The following is an 18,745-nucleotide window of genomic DNA, read 5'->3' as shown; positions in this document are numbered from 1 at the left end:
TTAGGGGCATTTCAGGGGTCACCTACTGTTAATAATGAATAACTTTCTCTTGCTTTTGGGTCACTTTCTTTTTCTTGGGGCATTTGCAGGGAACTTCCTATTAATTTTGGTCCAATTCCTGTCGATTTTGGGTCACTTCCTGTTGATTTTGGTGTATTCCTGGGTCACCTCTTGTTGATTTTGGGTGGCTTCCTGTTGACTTGTGGGCATTCCTGGGTCACTTCCTGTAGATTTCTGGTGCAATTTGAGGATGCTTTACCTTTCGTGTAAAAAAATAATGACTACCACTAGATTTTTTTTTTTTTTTTTGTAGTTCCAAGTTGAAAATAAATAGGAGTGAATGGAAATGTTTTTGTGGGAGTTGAAAATGCTATTGAAAATTTATGAAGAAATTTTTGTCAAATTTTGGCAGAACTCTTACGTTTTTGCCAAAAACTGGATAATCAGCTGAGTGAGCCTTGATTTTTGTGTGTGACTTGCAAACCTCAACTGTCCAACTACTTCTGATGTTCCAACCAATCAGGAGAAAAAGTTGAGAGCGGCAGACGTGACATCACCAGGAAGCAACTACCTGCATCACTACAATATCCGAATGCAAAACGGTTCTTGTACAATGTAGATAGTTTAAAGTTTTGTAGGAAATACATTACATTTCATCGTTAAAAGGACAGCAAAGAACGTCACGAAAAGCTTTTTTTGGTGGGAAATATGTTTTTGCTCTTCCCTGAACCAATACAATTTACCGTGGCTTAACTTGGATTGGTCGCCTTCTGGTGGCAAGCCAATCAGGGGAAAGAGGCGGGACCTTCAGGCAGGAGTAGGAAACGACTATCTGGTTGAATAGTTTGGGGAAATGCAAAGCTTTTTTGTAGCTAGGTCCATTGCCCAAGTTTTGTCTGAAATACACTTAATTTCCTCATTAAAATAGAAACAAAGAACATCACTAATGACTTTTTTTTTATTTTTTTTTACGAGAAACAGTTTCCGCGAATGTGACGAGAAGAGCCATCATCCAATCAGCAGCCGTATATTTTTATGAATGTTCCTCCAATGAAATAGTTCTCGATTGGCTCTTTGTCAGATTGATATGTGGAATGTATGTGTTGCAGGTATATGGAACAATCCATTTGGAATGCTGGGTTACAATTTTTGGAACGTTTTGAAGCTGGAACGGAATGAATCGGTTCAAGTCTGTGGGCTGTACGGCATGCCGAAAAAGTGGACTGAGAAAAAAATTGGAATATTATGTCTCTGTCTAGAGTTGTTCGATATTATCGGGTAGCCGATGCTATCAGCCAATAAAAGCATTTAAAATGATTTCTGATCTTATCGACATCGATTTTTCATTATCGGTTTTGGGCCAATATCCATATGGCAGTGCTGTCATGTCCACTAATAGCCTGTCTGTGTTTCTGTTGTTTTGTTGCCTCCTGCTGGTGCTTAGGTGGAATTAGTTTTGATAAGTTCCAGCACTTTCTACTGACGTAATCATATGTCGACGCGAGCTCACTGCAATTAGAGAGCTAAATGGACGAGCTAACGCCTGCAGCCAATGTACAATAGCAGTTCTTGCCATCTCACCACGTTGTTTGTAAGCTTGTAAGCTATATTCTTGCTTTGTTTTATATTCATGAGTGTTGTGTGGTATATTAGAGATGTGGATATTTTGTTTTGTTTGCATTTGTGGTAAAATGGGGTTACATCGTTTCATTGCTTGCAAGCTGTACTATAAGTTGCTATTCAAATTGACACGTGTTGTATACTTTGCTTTATTTTGTGACTTTATTTCATATTATTGACACAATGTTTTGTTGTTTTCAGTTTTACGAACAAGTATCAGTGCTCTGGTCAAAAGAAAGATGACCACAGTAAAGCCAATTCAACTTTACTCCAGCGTCTGACTTCTTATTAGAGCCTGATTTGCTCGCTATCTCTCGATTTGTGTACCCACACACACTGATGTTTGCACTATTCTGATTTCAGCAATAAATATGGTGATGCAACATGGCACTTTTCCCCATAAAGTTGAAGTTGTTCTCTTATTTTTTTTACAGAATGTTTATTGGAAAATCCTATAAGTCGTAAGATTTATCATGAATTAAGCATCCAGTGGGGCATCACGATACATATAGCCATAATATGTTAAGTCCACGACTGCATATGTCGGTATCGGATTTTTGGAATTGGACAATATCAGGATATCAGTTATTGAGTATAAAGTAATTACCGGACAACTCTATCCCTGTCTTTTTCAGCTGTCCTCAGACAAAGTTCACACGACTTAAGCTCTATTTGGATTCTTCCACTAACATCCAAGGTTGTTCCATAAAGGCATTTTTAGAAGGAGGGGAGGCAAAAATTCATTTCCAATGGCAAAAACATTTCAACTTTATTCTCACAAAAAAAGCCAAAGTCGGTCGGACGAGTTGCATTTAAAGGTCATATGAAGTCGCCGTGTAAAGGTCGAAGTGCATTTCCCCACCAATTGGAGCTAAAGCTCAATATCAACAAGCTTTTGTGAGTGTTGAAAATAACAAATAGCAGCAGGTGACTTGTCGCCTTGGTGAAAAACAGAGAGGGCCGCAAATAAGCTCCCCAAAGACTTGGAGTTCTTTTTCTGGGTGCCCACTTAGCCAAGCAGACACTTAGCGCGCCCGCGCACGCATCTGTTAGCATTTTGAGCGTCAAGAATTTGGAAAGCTTCGAGTTTCGCGTCGTTATCCCCGTCGCCACTTGTTGATGCGTTTAACACCCGCCACGCATTATGGGATGCCGACGCGGAAGGGTCTCGAGCGCTATTGGTTGCTCCTTTGTTGTATTTTTAGGCCTGTTATTCTGGGGCTCATATAAGCCGCCGCCCACCGACCGCCAGGAGACCACTTCATGCCAGGCTGAAGGGCAAACCTTTCAAGTCCGCTCCGGGTGAGTACGCGTCCGTTCGACGACACTGGCCTTCCGCTTTTACCGTCTGCGCCTTTTTAAAAAACCTTCTAGTTGTTTCTTTGCCTTTTCAATAGTGTGGCATCAATACCTGTATTGATACGGCACAAAAATGAAATCATCCCTATCAAAGAGTGCTAAGAAATAATATGCCAATGCTGAGCAATATGTACTTTTCGACATCTAGTTTCCAACCGCTGCTCGCCCTGCCCAAGATGGCCACCAGCTATGCACGCCACCTAAAAAAAAAAAAAGTGCATGTTGCTCTTCCCAAGATGATGATAGACTTCCAATTGTGTGGTGTCCAATGATCCTTCTGATGTGAAATGAAATCATTTTATCACTAGTCGCCTGATCCAATTGTATTCTTTCATTCCCTGCCAACCTTCCCGCTTCATACGGAATTGTATTATTCAATATTGTCGTTAATGGCAGCCATTGAGTGAATAGCAGATGTTTTGAGATTGATCAAATAATCTTTTAAATAAATAAGATTGTTATAACCAGTGTTGTTAATCTTACTGAAAAAAAGTAATTAATTATAGTTACAAATTACTTCTCCCAAAAAGTAATTGCGTTAGTAACTCAATTACCTGAATGTAAGAGTAATTAGTTACTTGGCAAAGTAATTGGTGATAATTACTTTTTTTTTTTCCTAAAAAAAAAAAAAAAAAAAAAAAAAACATTGGCCACACTATGTGAAGTTTTTTGTGAAGGTTTTTGGTACAATTGGCCCGAGCCCAATTCTTTACCCTAATTTACCCTTTACCCTGAATCAACTGTTGAAAGTTGTTAAAATTGCTCCCATTATTGCATTTGTTCCCTTCTCTCTACTTTCGACATATGAAAGTTTTAAAACTGTTTCATCATTTAAAGATAGATTCAAGTCAAGATTTTGCCGATTTAGAAGTATTTTAGAATGATAAAAAGTTACTTAGGTTCGCTAGGAAGGTTCTCTACAACAGAGCCGTCCTAAAAAGTCTACTGCTTTAAGATGGCGGCTGTCTACTAACGCATTTAGTGCCATGCAGTGTTGTTAATTTTACTTTAAAAAAGTAATTAATTACAGTTACAAATTACTTCTCCCAAAAAGTAATTGCGTTAGTAACTCAGTTACCTGAATGTAAGAGTAATTAGTTAGGCAAAGTAACTAGTGATATATTTTTTTTCTCAAAAAAAAAAAAAAAAAAAACAGGTCACACAATGTGAAGCTTAAAGGGTTTGGGGGACAATTGGCCCAAGCCCAATTCTTTACCCTCCACTTAACTAGACACAAGGGTATTGCGATAACTAGCTATTAACCTTTGCTATGTGTGGAAGTCATTTAAAGTTGTGAATCAATCGTTAAAGTTGTTAAAATTTCTCCCGTTATTGCATTAGTTCCCTTTTGTCTACTTTAAACATGTGTAAGTTTTAAAACTGTTTCATCATTTAAAGATAGATTTAAGTTAAGATTTTGCCGATTTAGGAGCATTTTAGATTTTAAAAAATTACTTAGGTTCGCTAGGAAGGATCTCTACATCAGTGCCTTCCTGAGAGGTCTACTGCTTTAAGATGGCGGCTGTTTACAAACGCATGTAGTCCTTAAAACATGTTGGCAATGCAGCAGTGTCTGTCATTGCATCTAGTTCTATAATATGATATCTACCGTGTCATGTGGGCGAAGTTTGTCGGCTATGGCTGCAGTCAGGTATTATTGGAGCCATCTAGCATCGCGGTTGCAACGGCGTCTTCCCCACTCCTGCTCTGCTCTCGTCCCCGTGAGTCCGTTTCTCTCAGACTTTTTTTAATTTAACCAACTTAGTAACGCATAGTAACGCACGCCTTTCCCGCCTCAGTAACGGTAACGGCGTTGCCAAGATGAGAAAAGTAATTAATTAGATCACTCATTACTGAAAAAAATAACGCCGTTAGTAACGCCGTTATATTGTAACGCCGTTATTAACAACACTGGTTATAACTACAGTTTAATGTCAATGCATTGATTTCAACGGGAACGTCAACACGGATGCCCTGAGGCCATTTTGGTAGGGGCAAAGAAGGATCTTCTGCTTTGAATTGAAATGAGTTTATCACTAGTGGATCTCCAATCCAAATGAATTGGGAGGTTACCACATTTGTTTATCTGCTGCCAACCCTCCCACGTCAAACAAATTGGATGTCTAGTGCCGCCAATGGCAGCCACTAACTAAATAGTTCGAACAATATTTTAAAGATGGGTTCAACCTAGTTATGACTTGATTTGAATGTCGTCACTACACCTAATACAATACTGGGGCACAGCGGGGCACTGGTGAGTGAGCAAAGAGATATTTTTTTAGCACATTTCTATCATAAAAATCTAGAAATACCACTTTAAACTCCACTGATCCCTCGTTTTTAGCAGTTAATTGGGACATAAGCGGATTTTAAGGGGGGGGGGGGGGCAGGCCACCCCTGGTGGCCGAAAAGTGTCATTGCATGTAATTGACTTTCCTATATATGATTTTAAAATTAGGAATTTTATAAAAGTTGTAACGCAATAGAACAATCAACAAAAATGAATTAAATGAACAAAAAATGTATAATGGGTCAAAATTATTTTTCTAACAGATCATGTGATTATTGTAATGATATGAGCAAATCGTATCTGCATGTTCGATTAGTAATGTCTGCTCGTCACAGCACACGGAAGTCAGAGCTCGAGACAGCTGATAAAAAGACAGTTAATGTTGATGATGCCTCTCTTCTGTTCTGTCATTAAAGATCTGTCAGTAAAAAACGTCAACCCCCTTTCTGTAAGTTGTCTTATTCAAGAAACCCAAAAATACTAAGTAACACTACTAGCTCCTTAAAGGGTCATTTGCTTTGCTTAGCCAAAACCACCTGAGGAATGAAGAGGCAAGATGGATATACGTAATTTTTTCAAACCTAAGCTTTCAAAAGCGACAACAACTACTGAGCAAGAACCAAGGATTGAAAATGTGGACCATGTAAAGCCAGAGAGCACCGGCAAGCTCTTGAGTGAGACCCTCTCACTCAAATCGCATTTAATTTTCATTGTATTCATAGCCAGTTAGCTAAAAGAAGGCAGCTAATCTGCTACTTCAATTTGCGATCAGAGTAGTTTACTGCAGTTAACTGCATGATAGGCATGTGCCGGTATGGGATTTTGACGGTATGATAACCTTAAACCAAAATATCACGGTTTCACAGACTTGCAATTACAGCTCTAAAATGTGTTACTATGAGATACAGTATCTTGTTTTTTTTTTTGTTTTTTTTAAATACCTTTTTTCCATTGAACATGATTTTTATTTTGCAAACATATAAGTAATTTGGAACATAAGTATAATGTTAAAATAAATTAAAAAAAAATATATATTCTAAATAAAATTGAAATAAATGCAGTCGTTTAGGTGAGCCTAAACCCACTGCCACAGCTCAACATTATTACCATCAGAACAAAAATACTTGAATTAATTTCCATAAACAGCACGTGTGTGTGACTCGTATCATGTTTACATTGAACACACTCTCTTTTTCAACACAGACAGAAGCCAGAGAGGGAAAAAAAACACCACACTTTACCACCACTAGATACACTAAACACGCTGGAGTTAACTCGTAGCTGGTGGGAAACGTTCACGACAGCGTTTACTAACCTTTATTTTTTTATAAATGTGAAATCATATTGGAGGTACTGCCTCCTCGGCAGCCAACCTCCGCAAACATGTTTTACATGTCAGTTGGCCCTTTTCCTCTAAGCTGCAGCCGTCTGTAAATTTTCTGTAGCCGAAGTATTCCCATACCAGCGATTTTGTTTTCTTCGATAGAGGGAAAAAAGTTCAGGAGTTTCACCTCCTCCAGCCATCGTGCAGCACAGCTGGCTCACTGACACTGGGCAACAACCAGTGAGCCTTGCAGCTATAAGTGAGGGATTTCTCCCTGTATTTTTGGAACATAAAAAACTAGCTAATACCTCAGGGACGGAATGACGGAATTTTTTTGCGGTTTTGAAACCTTGACATTTTCACACCATGGCACATGTCTACTGCCTGATACATAAAGAGTAAAGTTGAACCATTCAAATTCAGCATTAATGGGGATAGGCGACCAAACAAACATCAGCACAGACACACGGCACACACACTGTAAGGTTGATGCTGCATTCACGTGTTGTTGGAGTAATCGAAAAAATGATGATTCTTTATTACAAGGTGTCTTTAAAAAGCACCAAACAGTCACTGAACTTGTGATGTATCGTTGGAGCATTAAATTAGGTTACTCGTTTTTGCTGCGGTTAGTTACGTGCTAAATTACCATATTAAGGAGCCATGTCTAGATTGTGATACGACCATATTCACTAGGCGTATTTTGTAGATTATGCAATGTATATTTAAAACTAGGGTTGTTCCGATCATGTTTTTTTGCTCCCGATCCAATCCCGATCGTTTTAGTTTTAGTATCTGCCGATGCCGATATTTCCCGATCCGACTGCTTTTTTTTGCTCCCGATTCAATTCCAATCATTCCCGATCATATACATTTTGGCAATGCATTAAGAAAAAAAATGAATAAAACTCGGACGAATATATACATTCAAGATACAGTACATAAGTACTGTATTTGTTTATTATGACAATAAATCTTCAAGATGGATGGAAGATATTAACATTCTTCCTGTGAGAGGGATCCACGGATAGAAAGACTTGACTTTGTATATTGTGACTAAATATTGCCATCTCGTGTATTTGTTGAGCTTTCAGTAAATGATACTGTAGCCATACCCAAATACATGATGGGAAGTGGAACCATGACTGTGCGTAGCGCTACCAATTGATATATCTTCTCTGCGTTGGGAAATAACATTAGGTGTTAAGAAAGAGATCAATTGCCACCTTGCTTCCCCACATTGCTTCCCATGATATTTCTAATTGTAGGGAGAGGGATTGCAAGGCTTTAGCCATTTAAAAAAAGGCTCCAAAGGCTGCCAAAATTCACTCTACTCATTTTACGCTGCCTTTTATCTCTCTATATAGGTAAAACGGCACCATTACAGATTGAGTGCAACAATGCGTGAGTGGGTCGTGCAGCGCATGCATTAATTGCGTTAAATATTTAAACGTGATACATTATTTTAAAAATTCATTACCGCCTTATCTGGATAAATTTGATAAGCCTAAACTAAAGACTCTGGATGAGTGTAACATATTATGTTTGAAACGTTAAATGCAATTAGAAAACGATTTAATTAAAAAATACCTATATATTAAAAAAAGGCATGGCCGATATTTTTTTGCCGATTCCGATACTTTGAAAATGACGTGATCGGCATTCCGATCGATCGAGACATCTCTATTTAAAACTTTAAAGTTTTTTTTTTTTTTTTAAACGATGAAATTTATACTGTAGCACTGTAGATCAATACCCGGGAACGTGCTCCTTTGAACAACCTGGCGGCATGGGCGGGCATTAGGGGGCCGGGCCCGCCCTGAGAGACTGCTGTGCCCGACCTAGCTCGATTAGACTGTACAGTGTATTTTTATTTTTTTTTTTAATCTTCCACAAAAACACACAAACACTCACAGAGAGGACGGACCCTCTATTCATCCTATCTTGATCTATTGTCATTCAATTCAACCAATGTGAGAAGCGAATGAAGGCAATTTCTAGCCAATCACAGATAAGGGGGGGCGGGCCGAGTAGTCGGCCATTAGGTGCTCACGTTTCAGTGCATAAGTTATGTTTACGCTGAAGCACTTTAGTTGAATAAATGCACCATTGTTTTTCACATACCTGTCAAGTTGTACGGTTTCGGCGTAATTTGTATAAGTGAGCACTGATTTTTAAATGTGTACGCCGTACGTTCAAAATCTGTACGTTTTTTGTGCATTACGGGTTTTTTTTCTCCGTTCGGATTTTGTCATCCGTTTCAGCAACGAGACAATGTGCGTTACGATGCGTTACTACGCTGGTTGAATGACGCGAGAAAAGTCAGAGACACTGAGAGAGAAGTGTGTTGTGACGCTGAAGCAAATGCGATGTTAGGCTAGGTGGCTCCAATATTTCCTGACTGTAGCCGACAGCCTACAATCTACCCCTAGATATCAAATGCTTGTAGAACTACATGCGAAATGACAGACGGCGGCGTTAATAAACAGCCGCCATCTTAAAGCAGTAGACTTCTCAGAAAGGCTCTATTTTAGTGAACCTTCCTAGCGAACTTAAGTAACTTTTTATCTAAAATACTCCTAAATCGGCAAAATCTTGACTTAAATCCATCTTTAAATGATGAAACAGTTTTAAAACTAACATGTCGACAGTAGACAGAAGGGAACTAATGCATAAACGGTAGCAATTTTAACTACTTTAACAGTTGATTCACAACATTAAACAATTTCCAAACATAGTAAAGGTTACGATGTTTTTTTTTTTTTAAATGAAAAAAAAAAAAAACATGAAAGGTAACACCAGTTATTTTGCCAAGTAACTAATTACTCTTACCTTCAGGTACCTTTTTGGGAGAAGTCATTTGTAACTAATTAATTACTTTTTAAAAGTAAGATTGAGAACACTGGTCATAAAGATGAAGTCTGCAGAACGAAAAGTGACAAAACGGAGATTTCATTCTGCCAATTTGTTGCCGAACACAATTTGCCCGCAACTATTGCTGATCACTTCTCAGAATTAGCAAAAGAAATGTTCCCTGACTCAAAGATTGCATCGGTAAGTTCATTTTATCAGTTGAACTTTTTAATTTATAATTGGACACACTAACGAACTACCTTCAAGTCAAACTGAATTGCGAGCTGAAGTGCAGCCATCAAGACATGATAATAATTGCCAAAAGTGCTCCATACAATTATAACAAAAGTCACTGTTAAATTTTAGTAATCATGATGTAGCTGAAGATATTGATTTTTCTTTGATTGCACCAGGTTATATGTTACAATAATACCAATAAATTCATATTATTTTAAAAATTTGAGTTTTATTTTTGTTTCATATTGCACGCTATATAGAACGTTATAAGATTAGTCACCAATTTGTAAGGGCATACGGCACTATTTGTAAGATTGCCAATGGCCTCGGGTTGACAGGTATGCTTTTGTCTTATAGATTTTACGATGAACTACCACTTGTGACTTCAGTGACAGAAAATATTTCAGTCCACTGAATGTAATGTAGTAATGTATGGGTAATAACGCCACTGTTCAGGCTAAATTTACTTTGAAGAAGTGCCGACCCCCCCCCCCCAAAAATGTAATGCCCCCCTGTAATTTCTTTCTGCAGCTGGGTCTGCCTATGAATAATGTCTTGCAACGCCCATGAAATGCATTGACTTTGATGGGAACGTCGCCACAAGCAACATGGCCGCTGTGGCGATGAATGCATTAAAGTTTATGATGAGCAGACATCCAAACAATTTGAAATGGAAATCGGGCAGCGGACGAGCGAACGTTGAATCGCTTTCAGCCTTCTCACTTCAAACGAATTGGACATCCAGGACCGTTGATGGCAGCCACCGAGTTAATAGCAGACACTTTGACGGCTACGATATGCGTTGCACATTGCTAATAGAACTCATTGGCGACAAGGCAAAAGTTTTCATCTTCTTTGACAAAGATTAATGATGCCAATCTTGGCCATCATTAACAGTCACAAATAGAAATGATTTAATTGGCAATTCATCACTGTCGTCCAGAGAACGCGTGCAGACCAACCCGTTCTGCTCCAAAAATGAACCGTTGTACCGTTGACCACATAGCAACGATTGACAACACTCAAAAGCAAAGAAAAACATCATGAACCTTCCAACTGCTTTTGTGTTATATCATACATTTAGTCCAATCACATGCATACGCGGATATTAGGGAGTGGAGGGAGGGTCACACTTTTTCTGTCCTCCGCCTGATTACACTCATGCCTATTTCAGAAAAAAACATTGCACAACCTGTCATATCATGATCAAGCCGTTGATGTGGATCCCAAAAACAGACAAGGAGATCAGGTAGAGCTAATGTTTGTATTTAATGAGTACAACAAAGGGAGCACGCCAAAAATGCGAGTAGAACTGAGAGAGCACGCCAATAAACGCGAGTATGATAAAGTACAACAAAGGGAGCACGCCAATAAACGCGGATATAATAAAATACAACAAAGGGAGCACGCGAAAAATGCGAGTTTAACAAAGTACAACTAAGAGCACGCTAGAATGCATGAATATAACACAGTACAAGAATCTGACTACAAAGCCCAAGAGAGCACTAAAGTAAAGATGACCAAACCAGAATACGACCGTAGAACGTCGGGAAACTCGAAGGATGACGATGAACACACAGGCGGTAAGCAAGGCAAATAGCAAGCAATAGTCCGACACTTGCAGATGGTGACATGCTTCCTTAAATACTGAGCTTTCCTAATCAAGCACCGGTGTGTCACATTACCCCGCCAATCTGGCTCAATCAGGTGCTGCATAAAAGAAAGAAAAAGAACTGAGACACAAACAAATATGACAGAACCCCCCCCTCAACGGTTTCGTGGGATGAAGGGAGTGGAAATCCCGCAGCAGCGACGGATCGAGGATCCAGGAGCGGGGCACCCATTCGCGTTCCTCTGGGCCATAACCTTCCCAGTCGACCAGGTACTGCACCCCCCTACCCCGCCTCCTAGAATCGAGAATGGAACGCACCGTATACACTGGCCCACCGTCGACCACACGAGGAGCAGGAGGAGGCACTGGCGGGGGGTTCAAGGGACTGGTGGAGACCGGCTTGAGCAGGGAGACGTGGAAAACAGGGTGGACCTTCATGGAGCTCGGAAGCTTCAGCCTGACAGAGACCGGATTCACCACAGCATCCACAGCGAACGGACCGACGTATCTCGGGCTCAGCTTCTTAGAAGTCCCAGCGAGGCGCAAATCTCGTGACGACAGCCAGACCATCTGGCCCGGACGATAGACCGGAGCAGGCCTTCTGTGGCGGTCAGCAATCTGGCGGTTGCGGGCTGCCGTGCGGACGAGTGCATCCCTTGCGTTCCTCCAGACTCTATGGGCCCTCCGCAGGTGGACCTGGACAGACGGCACAACTACCTCCGCTTCTTGCAACGGAAACAACGGGGGTTGGAACCCGTACGCGGTCGTGAATGGCGACCTCCCAGTGGCTGAGCAAACGAGGGTGTTGTGGGCATACTCCACCCACGGGAGGTGTGATGACCAGGAGGCCGGATGCAGTTGACAAACACAGCAAGACCGGCTCGACGTGGCCCCCAAGGCCTTGCAGAACGCTCCCCAAACTTTCGAGACGAATTGTGGCCCCCTATCGGAGACGAGGTCACTTGGAATGCCATGACTGCAGAATACGTGCGCCACCAACAGATCAGCAGTCTCCAAAGCAGAGGGCAACTTAGGGAGTGCGATGAAATGTGCCATCTTTGAGAACCGGTCCACCACGGTCAAGATGACAGAATGACCCTTTGATCGCGGGAGTCCAGTGACGAAGTCCAGTGCCACATGGGACCAAGGGCGAGATGGGACAGGCAGTGGATGCAGCAATCCAGCTGGAGGGCGGTGAACCGCCTTGCCTCGAGCGCAGATGGTACAAGCAGCAACATAGTCCATGACGTCCTTGCGCATACCCGGCCACCAAAACCTCTGTGAAACGAGGAAGAACGTGCGGGACACACCCGGGTGGCAGGCCAACTTGGAAACGTGACCCCACTTCAGCACTCCTGCACGTTGAGCATCTGGAACGAATAACTTGCCCGTGGGGCAGCCTCCAGGCACAGTTACACCCCGCAGGGCCTCCTCCACCAGACGTTCGATCTCCCACCGTAGTGCCCCTACAATCAGGTTGTCAGGAACGACCGGCTCGTCGGAAGGCCCTTCCTCCACTGGCTCATGGATCCTCGAGAGTGCATCGGGCTTCCCATTCCTTGACCCTGGATGGTAAGTAATAATATAGTTAAAGCGGGTCAGGAACAATGACCAACGGGCCTGACGAGAGTTGAGGCGCCTGGCTGCCCGAAGGTACTCCAAGTTTTGTGGTCCGTGAGTATCTGGAACGGCTCTTCTGTCCCTTCCAACCAGTGCCTCCATTCTTGCAAAGCCTGCACAATGGCGAGCAGCTCCCTGTTGCCGACATCATAGTTCGCTTCCGCCGGGCTGAGGCGGCGGGAGTAGAAAGCGCAGGGGTGCAGTTTCTGGTCGACCGAAGACCTCTGGGACAGGATGGCCCCCACTCCGGAACTCGATGCGTCAACCTCGACCACAAAAGGAAGATTAGCATCAGCATGGACCAGGACAGGTGAACTCGTAAACGCTCGTTTTAGGCCTACAAATGCGTCCTCTGCCACCGATGACCACGTAAATGGCCGTTTGTTAGAGGTCAGCCTAGTAAGAGGCTCGGCCCTCATGCTATAATTACGGATGAAACGTCTATAAAAGTTGGCGAACCCGAGAAATCTTTGTAATTGTTTACGCGATGTCGGAGTTGGCCACTCGGCCACTGCCTGGATTTTAGCGGGATCAGGCCTGAGCTGTCCCTTTTCCACAATGAACCCCAGAAACTATTGAACCTCGGTGAAACTCGCACTTCTCTGCCTTGACAAACAATCGGTTTTCCAGAAGTCTTTGGAGAACAAGGCGGACATGTTGCCGATGTTCTTGCAGGCTTCTGGAGAATATTAAAATATCATTCAGATATACAAAACAGAATATGTTCAACATGTCACGCAGTACATCGTTTATGAGACTCTGGAACACGGCAGGTGCATTTGTGAGACCGAAAGGCATAACAAGGTACTCAAAATGCCCGAGCGGGGTTTTAAAAGCGGTTTTCCACTCATCTCCCTCACGAATCTGGACCAAGTGGTAAGCACTGCACAAATCTAATTTTGTGAAAATGGTGGCTGATTTCAATGGGGCGAAAGCTGAATCTAACAACGGTAGCGGGTATTTGTTTTTAATAGTAATGTCATTGAGACCCTGGTAGTCCATGCACGGCCTAAGACCCCCATCTTTTTTGCCAACAAAGAAAAACCCCGCCCCCAACGGAGAAGATGAAGGGCGAATAAGGCCAGCAGCCAAGGAAGAGGAGATGTATTCCCTCATTGCCTCCTGCTCCGGTTCAGAGACCTGGTATGACCTTGAGTTGGGCAGCGTGGCATTGGGCAGCAAGTTAATGGCACAGTCGTAAGGGCGGTGCGGCGGTAAGGTTTTAGCATGCTCTTCACTAAAAACGCGCTTGAGATCATGATAATCAGAAGGAACATTGTCCAAATTAACTGGCTCTGTAGCAGTGTGTGCTTGACTGGGAAGCAGACACGCCGACCGTAAACAGTGCATAACAAAAAATACTCCAAGTTGCTATTTGCGTTTTAGCCCAGTCAATATTGGGGTTATGTACTTCCAACCAGGGGAGCCCCAGCACTACTGGAGCAGATTTACATGGCATTACCAAAAAGCTACGGACCTCAAAATGATTTCCGGACAGTTTTGTTTTGAGCGGAGGCGTAATAAACCTCACGTCCGCCAGGGGTCGCCCATCGAGATCTAAAACCCGTTTGGGCCTAGCGAGTCTTATTAATGTACATTTAAGAGCATCCACAACACTCTGGTCAACAAAACAATCATCAGCCCCCGAATCAATTACAGCAGAAAACTTAATATTAACCCCGCCGTGTGACAATTCACCCGGCAGTTGCAGTCTCATAACACCTTGGGGGTCGCTGGGTTCCTTTATCTCGTCGCGAGGCAATTCACTTGACTGATTGCTGTCATGTACGAACCTCGGCCCCCCTCGGGCAAGGGGAACCCCTGGCCGAAGATCCAGATAGACGCGAAGGGACAGCGTCACAGGCGGCGATATGGTGCCCCGGCGAGCCACAATAAAGACACAAGCCTGCCTCCAACCGCCTCCGTCGTTCCGCAGCAGAAAGGCGCCCGCCACAGAGTTGTGTAGGCTCCCCTCCCGTCGGGACTGGACTCCGCGTCGGCGTAGGGACGAACGGCGGCTCGACGAAGCCATCTGCACGGACCGCAGTCGGGCCGCTCCGCGGCGATGACCAACGACGACCCCGAGGCTCCATGGCTTGTTCCCTCTCACGCTCCCTCAGACGATTGTCCAAAAGCACGGACAAGGAAATCAGGTCCTCCAGGTTCGACGAATCATCCCGGGCCGCCAACTCGTCCTTCACCGCAGAAGACAGCCCACGCCGAAAAATCCCACACAGCGCCGCTTCCCCAAAACCGCACTCTGCAGCCAAAATGCGAAACTGAATAGAGTAGTCTGCAACAGTTAGATCGCCCTAAAAAAAATCCAACAGGCGGCTGGCTGCCTCCTTGCCTGGATGATCAAAAACTCTTACGAACTCAGTCTCAAACGTTTCAAAAGAATTACGGATCGCGGGCCTTGTGTTGCTTACCGCCATGGCCCATGTAGCCGCTTTACCGGTGAGGAGACTCATTACATAAGGTACACGGGATCTATCACTCGTAAACGTACAAGGCTGCTGGTCAAAAATTAGGGAGCACTGATGTAAAAACTGTCGGCAAGCACCTGGCTCTCCCTCATAACGATGAGGGTGTGGCAACATCGGCTCCCGAAAAGAAGCCAGCGGGCTCATCGGAGGCGGGGCGGGTAGATCGGGCGCCGCGGCAGCGTCAATTATACCACCGGGCTTTACAGGCGAAGCCATATTCGCAACTCTTGTGGTGAGCGAGCCAATCACATCCACTAATTTGCGTATCGATTGCTCGTGTTGACTGATCATATGGTAGTGACCAACGAGAGCACGGCAAAGGCCCTCCGAGTCCGTGGGATCCATGTGGTCGGACTATTCTGTTGTGAACGGCAAGCCGTTGATGTGGATCCCAAAAACAGACAAGGAAATCAGGTAGAGCTAATGTTTGTATTTAATGAGTACAACAAAGGGAGCACGCCAAAAATGCGAGTAGACCTGAGAGCGCACGCCAATAAACGCGAGTATAATAAAGTACAACAAAGGGAGCACGCCCATAAACGCGGATATAATAAAATACAACAAAGGGAGCACGCGAAAAATGCGAGTTTAACAAAGTACAACTAAGAGAGCACGCTAGAATGCATGAATATAACACAGTACAAGAATCTGACTACAAAGCCCAAGAGAGCACTAAAGTAAAGATGACCAAACCAGAATACGACCGTAGAACATCGGGAAACTCGAAGGATGACGATGAACACACAGGCGGTAAGCAAGGCAAATAGCAAGCAATAGTCCGACACTTGCAGATGGTGACAAGCTTCCTTAAATACTGAGCTTTCCTAATCAAGCACAGGTGTGTCGCATTACCCCGCTAATCTGGCTCAATCAGGTGCTGCATAAAGGAAAGAAAAAGAACTGAGACACAAACAAATATGACACACACACTATTTATTACAGTAATCCCTTACTACTTCGCGGCTTAACTTTCGCAGTCAGTGCATCGCAAATTATTATTATTATTTTTTTTAAAATCTTGTTGTAGGAATAAAACAGTTCTAAAAACATATTTATGTACACTTGATTTTCATCTGTATATTTATGTACACTTACAAACATCACACACGTTTCATATGAGAGATTATTTTATGTAGGTTATTGTTATCAATAATATTTAATTTACGTTTCAAGCTATTCTTTAATGTTCTAATGCACGGGTGTCCAAACTTTTTGCAAAGAGGGCCAGATTTGGTGTGGTAAAAATGTGGGGGGCCGACCTTGGCTGACGTGCTTTACGTAGAACAATATATTTAAGCACATTTTAGCAAGCCACTCCGTGTGTCACATTTGCTTTATTTATTTATTTTTTTAATTAATCATTTCAACAATCTCGCAACAAGCCTTTGTGGCGTTCTCTTTGGACTCTCGGGCTCTTGAAAAATACTGCTGCTGTGAAATTAATTTAGCTTCAAGTTGCTTTAATTTCTCGCTACTTATCTTCCCTGTAATCTTGTCGTTCATGTCAGCGTGTCTTGTTTGGTAATATCGCCTCACATTGAACTCTTTTAAAAACAGCGACTGTCTCTTTGCAAATGAGGCAGACACAGTTGTTGCGTATTTTATTAAAGATATAGTCCAATTCTTGAATCGTCGGCCGTCACAGTCAACTTTTTTTTGTTGATTGTCGCCATTTTAGATTTTAAATTGGGAGTAAAGGGTCACACGGGGTTATGTTGATTTGAGTGCTGCTGCCTTTTAGTGGGTAAATGAGGAGCAGCATTTAGTGTGTAAGCTACTTCATATGCTGGTAGCAGTACTGCTGACCAATTTATTAAGTCTATGTGCGGGCCAGACGTTATTGATTTTATGACAGAGGCTGGGGGCCGGATGAAATTTGACCAAGGGCCACATTTGGCCCCCGGGCCGGACTTTGGACATATCTGTTCTAATGATATCATATGCATTCATAGGATTTTATATACACTTATTAATAGATCCACAAAAAAAATTGTATGGGTTGACCCTATTTCACGGTTTTTCACTTTACGCAGTCGGTTCTGGTCCCCATTAACAGCAATAAGTGAGGGATCACCATATATAAGTTCTTCCTTAACTTCTTTCTTTCCTCTTTTAGAAAAGGATTTGGCGTTATCTACTGTAAGTCCTGACAATCATTTGGGGGAGAAGTTTGAAGAATGCAGTGCAACAAAATCTGATTAATATACAAAATATGGACGTATGGGTTGGATTGCATGTATGGGTTTCACAGTACACTGTGACGAAATGGTGGGCCAAAAATATGGGCCTCTTGGCATTATTTTGCTTAGGGCCCCCAACTGGCCTGAGCCGGCCCTGATCACAATGACAAAGATTTTAACATGTATTTTACAAATGAAATGCCTCAATGAATCATTTATTTTCTTAAGAACGGTTTTCAAAAGCTTTATTGGTGGATTTTCTCAAGTCAAAGCGCCACACCTAAGTTAAGACATTTAATTGTTTAAGCAGGATCTGTGTATTATTCTTATTGTTTAATTACAGGTGTTTTAGCTCATTTCAAATTTTTTTATTTAAATGGGCTATTATTTGTTTTATTATATGTTTATATTTTACAAATGTGATGTAGTATTCATTGTATATTTTATGTTGTATAACTTTAGTTCCTATGTGAATACTAGTTCCTACTTGTTTTGTTGTGGTAGGAGGGTTTTGTATTGAACACGGGGCCGTGTTGGTTATGGTTATAGCAGAGAAGACAGCAGTAAATCAACAAAGACAAGTCAACTGTGCCCCGATCTACCACTCAAGAGATCTGATGGACTCAAAAAGTGGGTTACGATTGCATATTAGTTTCAGAATCCACCGGATCCACCGTATTTTTACACGAGTGACTTCCAGTCTGCCCGATCCTAGCTACGGGTAGTAGTATTGACGCAGGAGGATCGCGTCTCGCTTCAAATAATAAACTCTGCCGTTCTTTTCGCGTGCGTCGCGTTGAGCCGCTTCTGGGACGCATTTAACGCGCGACCGCACTGTGACTGGTGTGCATTGGCTGACTGACTTTAACGCCCGCGTTTCACTGCGTTCTTGCGGCGGCCACGTTGTCGTGCCGTTGACGTTTCTGGGTTATACTATCCTACCATGTTGGTCCTCATTATGGTAGAGAAGACGGAGCAAATATAATCTACACAAAGAAACTGTAACCTGATCGACTCACAGCCTCGAAAAGTAAGGGTTACATCACGTCAGAAACTCGTTCGGTACGCCACTGTTCCGAACCGAGCACCACATACCGAAACGGTTGAATACAAATACATGTACTGTTACACTCTTAGTGATAATCTATGTACATAGAGGATTTG

The 18,745-nt window shown here is 42.6% G+C and overlaps 1 protein-coding gene across 1 annotated transcript in view; it reads left to right on the top strand.

Moving 5' to 3' along the window:
* The first annotated feature begins 2,865 nt into the window (after positions 1-2,865).
* Positions 2,866-18,745, top strand: part of ky (kyphoscoliosis peptidase) — a 33,697-nt gene continuing 17,817 nt past the window's right edge. The window contains exon 1 of the mRNA XM_057860466.1: positions 2,866-2,922. The gene's annotated coding sequence lies outside the window, so the exon portion shown is untranslated. The remainder of the gene's footprint in view (positions 2,923-18,745) is intronic.

The sequence above is a fragment of the Corythoichthys intestinalis genome, chromosome 15 (assembly GCF_030265065.1).
Source record: "Corythoichthys intestinalis isolate RoL2023-P3 chromosome 15, ASM3026506v1, whole genome shotgun sequence".
NCBI lineage: Eukaryota > Metazoa > Chordata > Actinopteri > Syngnathiformes > Syngnathidae > Corythoichthys > Corythoichthys intestinalis.
Note: the sequence above shows the minus strand (reverse complement) of the source record. Positions and strands in the feature narration are given on the sequence as shown.